Genomic DNA, 9246 nt, shown 5'->3' with positions numbered 1-9246 from the left:
AACGAGTCAAACCCGAAGACTTGTCAGATAAGAGGTGTGGTGAGCTAATCATAGACTAAAGACCCAGGTAAACAATGAATTAATCTTTTCTGTTTCTTATAGCATTATAGTTTTGTATTGTTTGTAATGTGATCAACGTTTGCATAATGAACGAAATGAACGATATGACTCGAAAAAAGATTCGTTCATTTTGCTGAACGAGACTCAAAGATCCGAGTCAGTAAAATGATCCGAACTTCCCATCACTACTATGTTTGTTTGGTTCTTGTCACTGTCCCAGTCGGTCTTGTCTTGTTAGTCGGCCCCTTGGTGAACACCTGGGGGTGTTCATTAAAGGGGTGGCTCTGTCATGGTCCTGCCTTCTTGTTCAGGATTTTCTAGTCTTGTGGCAGGATCGTGACAGATCCCTTATGTTTTGTGTGAGAAAGTCATGGTTTGTTAATCATTGACATTCCATGTGCTTTCTCGTGTCTCGTCATTGGCTCCGCCCCTCTCGTTTCCCGTATTGCCTTCCTGCCGTGTCTCATGTTCCTCACCTGCCCCTCGTTAATTATCCTTTACTCGTGTATTTACCCTTCTGTAGAAAACTCTGTGTCTACCCATGTTCCTGTTCCTTGCCTTGTCTGTGGATTGTGAGTTTTGTGTTTTACCTTGTCCTGCCTTAGTTACCCTGCCGTGTTTTTTGTAAGACTTTTTGTCGTGTTTTTGCGTTAGGTTATTTGCTGTTCTTGTTTTACGTTTTTCCCCACGTGGGTAGTCCTTTGATTTGTAAAGATCCTTAGTTCTGTTTTCCCCACCGAGGATATTTTGTTTCTTGTTTTGTTATTAAAGTATTTTTGTGTTAACCCCTTCACCTCTGGCTGCCTGCATTTGGGTTCTCCCTACACATACCGTGACAACATTATACCCTGAGTTCCCTTTAAACTAGCACTTTGTTGATATAAAAAGCACACTGATAAGAAACAGTACGTGAACCAAAGTGTTTGAAAAATTAGAAAGAACACCAAAGATATAGAGGGAGTCGATAAGTAAAATCACAACAGTAAACCTTTTTTCACAGAATTATGATAATTCAAAGAGCCTTTGATATAGTTAGCCCTTGTGTTTAGTAGTGCTTACTAAATAATCATGTTTGATGCCTCATTCATTTTTTCAACTTGATCAGATTTTTATTTTTTTAACAGAACAAAACACCTTTTCACCCTTTTTTCATAAATGTGATTTACCAGATGTAAATAATAGAGCACTTTGCAACATGTAAGTAGTGGTCCAAGAGCAGTTCCAGTTTCTTTTTTTAGTTTTTATCTCAAATATATGATTAAATCTTAAAGATGTTCGTTTATCATTTTGAACATAAAATGTTCCGAAGTGGTCTATAATGGGATAAAGTAAACTTGTAAAGTATTACTACATATTTTTATGCCTGTATTGATTTAAAAACCGAATAATGTTGTGGGTCCAGTAGACCCGTGAACATTGACTGAGTATTAGAAACATTTGATACTTTTTCCTTAGAGAAATGCATTTTAGAGAAAAGCTCTTCAGACAGAAATTAGCAAATGCTGTCTACTGTATATGTACAATGCATATTTTTCAGCTCCTATTTACATAAACCATAAAAATAGATTAAATTATATATATTATAACATATGAGGAGAAGACAATATGCTTAGCCCGTGTTAAAGCATTAGTTTGCTTCATTTTGTTTCACTGCAAACAAAAATGTGTGTTTTAGGTCTGCACCTTTCACCAGCTGTGTCAGTGAGCCATGTTCTTCTTCTAAACGTGATCGCACCATTTCCTGTTTATTCAGCCTAAAGCCAAAGAGGCCGAGCAATCTGATTGGCTGCTTAATGTAATAACTGTCAGGCAGGTTGATTGATTCTCCAATATGAAATGATGACTGTGCTCACATTTACTGGACCACATAGACTCTTCCATATTCTCTTGCTCTTTTTATCCCTTTCAATGGCCCCTGAGTGCTTCTTTTCAGTATTTCTCAGCTTGAGATGTTTATAGTTTTTCAATTAAAATATGTCTGGTTGTGTGACAATGGCCCTGATGATAATTACACCCTGCTGTGCAGCTTGAGATTTATAAGGCAGTTTATAGTATCATCTCCCAGCTGTTGTCGAGTTGAGTGTGCTGGTCTCACCGGGCTGTTGCATCATGGGACAGGTGGGTAGAGGTGAGATCCACATCCTCTGTAGCACACAGCTGTAAAGCCAAAAACACAAAGTGAATCATTCATCACAAGAGCATCATCACAAAAGTGACTCATATGTTTTCAGTCAGGACTCGAAATAAAGCTCTACTAAATAAAATTAAATTTTTTTTATTATCATCACATTAGAAATTACATACAGGTTCTCAACTGAAATTAGTCATGCATTAGTCAGACAGAAAATCATATGATTTCCACTGACATTTCTTGCGCATGGAAATGTGATTCACACTCAAATTTTAATGGAATTGGGGGCTTTCCGCCAAGCAAATCAACAAGTTTTGTCTTAACCTTTACATTGTAACAAGGCTTGTATTTGGAACTGATCTTTCTCTACACCACTTCCTTTTTTTGAGTCTATGAACATTTTATGTGCCAGACTCTTTTATTACCCATGCTGCAGAGAGATACCTTAAAGGCACAGTACTTTAAAAAACAAAATATTTTTACAAATTCACTCATCTTTAAACCCATATTATTTTTGTACTTGTGTTACACAAAATAGAATGTTCAAGGTGCTCTTTTCTATACAGTGAAAGTGAATAATAACCACAGCTGTCCCTGGTCACCATTCACTTCTATGGAAATAGAAGCTTGGAGATTTGTAGTCCTGTTTACTACCATAGTATAGACAAATTACAATAGTTGTCAAAAATGCCTCAGAACTGTTTGCTTCTCTACATTCTTCAAAATATCTTCTTTTGTGTTCAACAGAACAAATACATTTATAAAGCTTTTTTTCCTACTATGGTGCACCAGAACTGTTTGGTTACTAGCATTCTTCCAAATATCTTTCTCTGTGTTCATCGGAACGAATAACTTTATACAGATTTGGAACAAGTCAAGGATGAGTAAATGAAGACAGAATTTTCATTTTGGGGTGAACTGTCCCTTTAAACTCATGCAATTGGTTGCAGCAAATTTTGACATGGTAGATTATAAAAAACAGAAATGTGTTGAAAGTTAAAAACCTTAAATTCTTAGAATTCCATTAAATTCTTACATTCACATTTAGTCATTCAGCACATGCTTTAATCCAAAGTCACTTACAAATGAGGAACATCACAGCATCTTATCATACAAGAGCCAGCAATCATGCAGTGCCTTAACTGCAATTTTTCAGTGAGCTAGTAAACAAGTGAAGAGTTTTCATTTTAATAATAATAATACATAGAATAGCTGTGTGGTTGTGAATAGGTTGGTTTGATGAAGTGCTTTCAGAATAGGTCTGTCTTCAGCTGTTTTTTTTAAAGGTTATGATAGTCTCAGCAGATTGAGTGGAGGCTGCTGGAAGCTCATTGGAAATTCGTTCCATCATACGTTCTGCTAATGGCTACTTATAGCTGTTTCTGCACATTGAGCTGGAGTAGGAAATGATGTACATCAAAGCATAGTATTGTAAACATTCTACACATCGTACTATGTGCACTCAAAAAAATGATTTTACGATACTGTTCACTTTATTTAAACAATTCATTTTGCTTTAACACAATTGCAGTGTGTTAAATGGACTAAAAACAGTAATGCTTTGGCTTAACTAAATGTTTACATTTTAAATTAACATATTTAAATCAAGTAGGTCAAAATTATATTTGATGCTTGTTCGATTTACTTAAATCAAGTTAACACAACACATTTATTTTGAACCACTTTACCTAAATTTAGTTGGATTAAAGTAGCGTTATAGAAACTTGGAACAGGATTTCCACTTCCCATCATGCTTTGCATGGGGCTGAATAGGGAGAGTAAAAGTTGCAATAAAATGTTGTTATTTTATACATCTTTTATCAAAATGATGAATCGAGGATATTTGTTCATGTTTGATACTCTTTTATGTTTGTATTTAAAAGAGTTTCTGTTATGTTAATGTTTTGGGGGGTTACCATTGTGGTAAAGTGTAGAGCATGTGTTTGGGTTGAGGATACTAAACAGATTATAAATTGCTTTAATAAAAAGCAAGTATTTGGGGTATGCCGAAAGTTTAACAAAACCAATTTTTGGCTAACTCCTAACCCTAAGGGCTATATTTAGCTTATTTAGTCTGTGTTAAAAATAACAACTATATCAGAAAATATCTTACCTTAAACTAACTTAATTCAATTATGGACAGTAGTTCAACATAATGGAAACATGTTATCTCTACTTAAATACTTTTAGTGGGATGAACTTAATTGATTAAAGTTATTTGGACATTATTTGGACATGGTTGTTTAAGTTTACTCAATTCAGTTTAGTTCATCATACATTAAGGTTTTGAGTAGAGATAACATATTTCTATTGTGTGGAACCACTGTCCATAATTTAATTAGTTTAAAGTATCATTTTTTTCAGTGTGGAAAAGTTGATTCAGTAATTTAATTGATAGATACAGACAAAACCCAAATCAATGGGAATAGATTAGTCCACATGAAAAGTTCTTAACAAAGCATCAAATATGGTTTCTATGGAAATTAACGCTAAAATGAATGCTTAAAAAAGCATGGTAGTATTTCAGTGAGGCTGAACGTAAAGCTTTGTAATAAGTCTTCACTCCTGAAGTTCATATGTAATACAGCTGCAATGCAACATTAGTTTAAGATTAAGAGTTAGCATGAAAATGCTTAATTTATAGACTAAATTTATTCTAGATTTAAACTGTAAATTCATGAAGTGATCACATACTCACAGCTGCCAAAAAAAAAGATTTAGAACAGGAACACTAAACTGGGTTAATAAGACCAGTCTCACCCACACAAATGTTTAATTGGTAACCATTTTATTTTGCTTGCACTGAACTTAAACTGTGGTAACATTTTTCGCAATGGAACAATATGCAGTCCAGCCCTGCGCATACTTAAATATTTCATATTTATATATGCTTTTTCTGACTCAATTTTAGGCATATTCAAAGAAAGTTTGGGTTTCTGAAAATCTTATTAGCTTTTTTTACAGTTGCTGATGGTGTCAGTGTCCCACTGTTATTTTAGCTGTTTTTTTAAGGTAATGTAATCTCTAATGTCATCTCTTTCATCAGACAGCAAAGAAACCATTAAAAAAGACAGAAAAAAATATGTTTTGAAGAAAAACATGCTGAAGATCTGATAGTCACATCTTCAGAATAAAAAGCTTGAGTTCCAGCTAAAGGTAGGCCCTGGGGGATATTCTGTTGTTATTCCTAAATGATGCAGCAATAAAAGCGTTTCTCTTTTATATTTTCAGGAAATTTAAAAGACTAAATCGACAATAGCAGTTTTGAATATGGATTTTTAATATAAAGAAAAAAATGTATTCACTGCTTAACATTTATTATGCCAATAACATTGTTACGTAGCACAACACACTTCTTGATGCTGCATGAAATAAGGCCATCAGCTGCTGCCTTCTGTGGCCGTGGTTCATGAGGCGCTTGTGCTTTATCTGTCAGGGGCTTGAGTGCAAGGACAGAGGACCCAAGTGCAGACAGCGGGTAAGGGGTTAACAAAAGGCTTTAATACAAATACAAAACATGAAACAAAAACCCACAAGGGGGTAAAACAACAAAACAGCAAGGTTAGGAACCGGAAGGGAACACAGGAACATAAACTAACTACACTAGACAAGACAAGACAAGACAAGACAAGACAAGACAAGACAATTACCACACTATACATGACTAAAATAACTAAACTAGACTTACATGGTGATACAGGACAAGGCACAAGACCAGTGCAATAACACAGACGATCCGGCACAAGACAGAGGACACAAGGGCATTAAGTAGGGGAACAAATCAAGAGGGAACAGGTGAAGGGCATGAAACAATAAACGAGCAATAACGAGATCGGAGAGGGTGTATGGAAGGCCATAAGGGACAAAAGTATCCCTCTCCACATGAAACATGGGGTTCTGTCATGATCCTGCCACTAGACCACGAGAATCATGACATTATCTTAGTTATATTAGTTTATCAAAATCTAATTAGCATGAAATGAATGAAGCATTTATACATTTCTCATATCTAAGATGTATAAGATAAAATATTAAATATTAGAAAAAGATTAGTGAGGTAAAGTTTGTTTTGTCATTTATCTGTTTGAAACTTGTCAAATTCTGGCTCAACCAATGGCACGAGTGTGTAATTTTTTGGAGGATCTACTGACAGAGGTGTATAAAGACCTTACACAATAAAGCATTATGTTTTTATTAACTTAGAATGAGGTATTTTATCTACATGCACTGCGGGTCCCCTTGCATGGTATTCACCATGTTGTTTCTACAGTAGCCCTAAACAGACAAACCGCTCTGGCGCGTTTCATAAATATGTTATCTCCTTCGGCAAAGAAGCAAAAATGTTACAAGATCTTAATCCTGTGTCAGCCACTGTAGTGCATCTAAAGCGAGGGGTGGAGTGAGCCGTTGTTTGCAATTCGCAACCTTACTAGATGCTGCTAAATTTCATATATACATGGACCTTTAAATTGGTGCTGCTACTACAAATGCACTCACATTTTCATTATAAACACTAACTAGAAGCACTCTCGACTTCTGAAAACATCGCATATAAAACATGACATGAGCAAACAGTCAATAGACCCTCATTTGTCAGCTGGCAATAAAACTCTCGCCCAATTCTAAACACACACCAGACTGACCCAATCTAAAGCTTATCCAGCTCATCATACAAACTAAAAGCACTTAAGTGGAACATTGGGAAAATAAAAACAAAACACAAAGCAAATTAAAATGCTACCATACCCTAAAAAGAGAATTCAAATAGTCAGCATATCTCATTACTGTTAAGTGGTTTTGCCAGCAACAAATCCTGAGCAAGTGCATCCTTAGAAACCACACTTTTGAAGTAAGCAGGAGCAAAATTCCTGGAAAACTAAAGTAAACTAGAAAACTAATCTAAAGCAAATAATCTGAGAAAAACACAACAGATCTTTTTTCTGATTCTATTGCAAACTTTATCCAGATGATCCAGATAACAAATAAATATTATTTTCAAAAATGGGCACACATAGTATACTTGGAGTCTTTTGTGCATAATCCTAGACCATACACTATATTTAATTATTACATTTCTTGTCAATCAATTGCTGTGTATGCACTATTTTCAATCATACTTTAATTGACTCCAGGCCTACTTTCTGGAACTTGTATTAATTACATAAAACACTTGTATAAGCAAGTAGTTTAATGCTTTGACAATATCGCAATCCATCAAAGTCATGACAATAAAGCTTTATTGTCTCTGAGAGAGAGAAAAAGTGTTTGTGTATGAGAGAAAGAGAGAGTAAAAGAAGATCTGCTCCAGGTGGGACGCAGTCAGTCGGCGTTATTTTTAAGAGAGCAATGGGAGAGACAGAAAGAGAGGGATAAAACAAGAGAGAAGAGGGAGGAGAAGATGAATGTAGTTAATTAAGATGAGCAGCCAGTGAAGGCAGTGCAGAATTACACAAACACTAAGTAATTAGAGTCTTCGTTAGGGGGCACAAAATGAGAGCAGCGCATCCATCATCTCCCTTCTGCTCCCTCCCTCTCTATATCTTTCTTTTTCCTCCCTCATTCTAGTCTTCTTTTTCCTCTGTCTTTCTTTGTATATTTCTCTCTTTCCTTCCTCAAGTCTCTCTTTTCTTTGTGTTTTTATCTAGCGACTAGCTGCTCCTCCTTTTCTCATATTTCATTTTTCTTTTTTTATGTTGGTATCTGGCACTGCAGCAATAATAATAATAACATTAATAAATCTTAATCAGTATTGTATTTTCAATTTTTGTAAATATTTGTTTCTTTTTACTAGATACTTAATATAAACAATTTGTTTATTTCAAGACATATTTTCTGTAAGTTTGCACTTAAACTTAGTAAATTTATCTTGTCTTGTTACTGATAAAGAAAAGGATTTTATTAGTGTGTGTTTCTTATTTCTGACCAGCAGTAGGCTACCTCAGTTGGTCGCCTTTCCCCAGTCATCATCCTTTTTTGAACTACTTTATTGGCTATCTCCTCTCTCTCTTTTATTATTGACTTGAAGAATGTGTGTGAGTGCAATCCATGTATTTGTTCAGTGTCAGCACAATTTTTATTGTTTCACTCATTCTCTTTAGTCTATATCAATGTGCCATGTCTCTCTGCTCTCCCTCGCTCTATTTAACCATATCCCTCTCTCTATCTATCTCGCTCTCTCAATCATCCTCACATCGTAGTTGTTTTCAACTCAACATGTTTATATCTCTTACAAACGGTATTTCTACTGTGTTTCTCTCATATTTACAGTATTACAGTAGCCTTCTGCATTTTATTTGGTCCGTGTGTTAGGGGAGAGTGTGTAGTAACGGTTTAACTATAAAACCATCTTTCTATTTAATAGCTAAATTATTGTAATGTCAAAAATACATTCCATCTGTTTTCTAGAGTTGGCTAATGTATCTCACCATGCGAGACAAATGGATATGAACAACGCAAAGCAAAAGGGGAATGTTATGACACGAGTCAATGAGCTACATCTGAAACTATATATCTTATTTACGGCTGATGACGGATATATGGAACAAATGAGAGATATTATAGCTGCATAACCTCCAGCATTCACAAGCTGATCAGCACCAGCTGGGCGACAGAAATTCCAATACCAAATCTGACTGACTGAACAGGCTGTCTGAAGAGAGAAATCAGGACTAAAATTACGTAACCTCATAAGTGCAGTTTTTGCACATCCCTAGAGTGAAGAACAGATCATTTAGGTACTACGGTATGTTTACCGTAAAAATCTTAAGAATCGAACATGTATGTTCACACATCAAACATGTACTACGGTCTGGCATAAAATTATTTGATTGTTCCATGTGTTTGCAGATGTACAAAAATAACTAGATGAATAACTTGATGCAAGTTCAACTTCATTGCACATGTAACAAATTCATTTCTATTAGCATAATGGCCATTCTAGGTCTGCTCAATTTCCATATTTAATTTTCTTTAATTACAGTATCAGATTTTGCTAATATGTAATTAGAGAAGTGGCTCTTTTGCAGTAGTTGCCATGGTTTTGAGTTTCTCTTCTG

This window comes from Triplophysa rosa, linkage group LG8 (genome assembly GCF_024868665.1).
Source record: "Triplophysa rosa linkage group LG8, Trosa_1v2, whole genome shotgun sequence".
NCBI classification, from domain to species: domain Eukaryota; kingdom Metazoa; phylum Chordata; class Actinopteri; order Cypriniformes; family Nemacheilidae; genus Triplophysa; species Triplophysa rosa.
The sequence above is the reverse complement of the archived record's forward strand: the minus strand, read 5'-3'. Positions refer to the sequence as shown.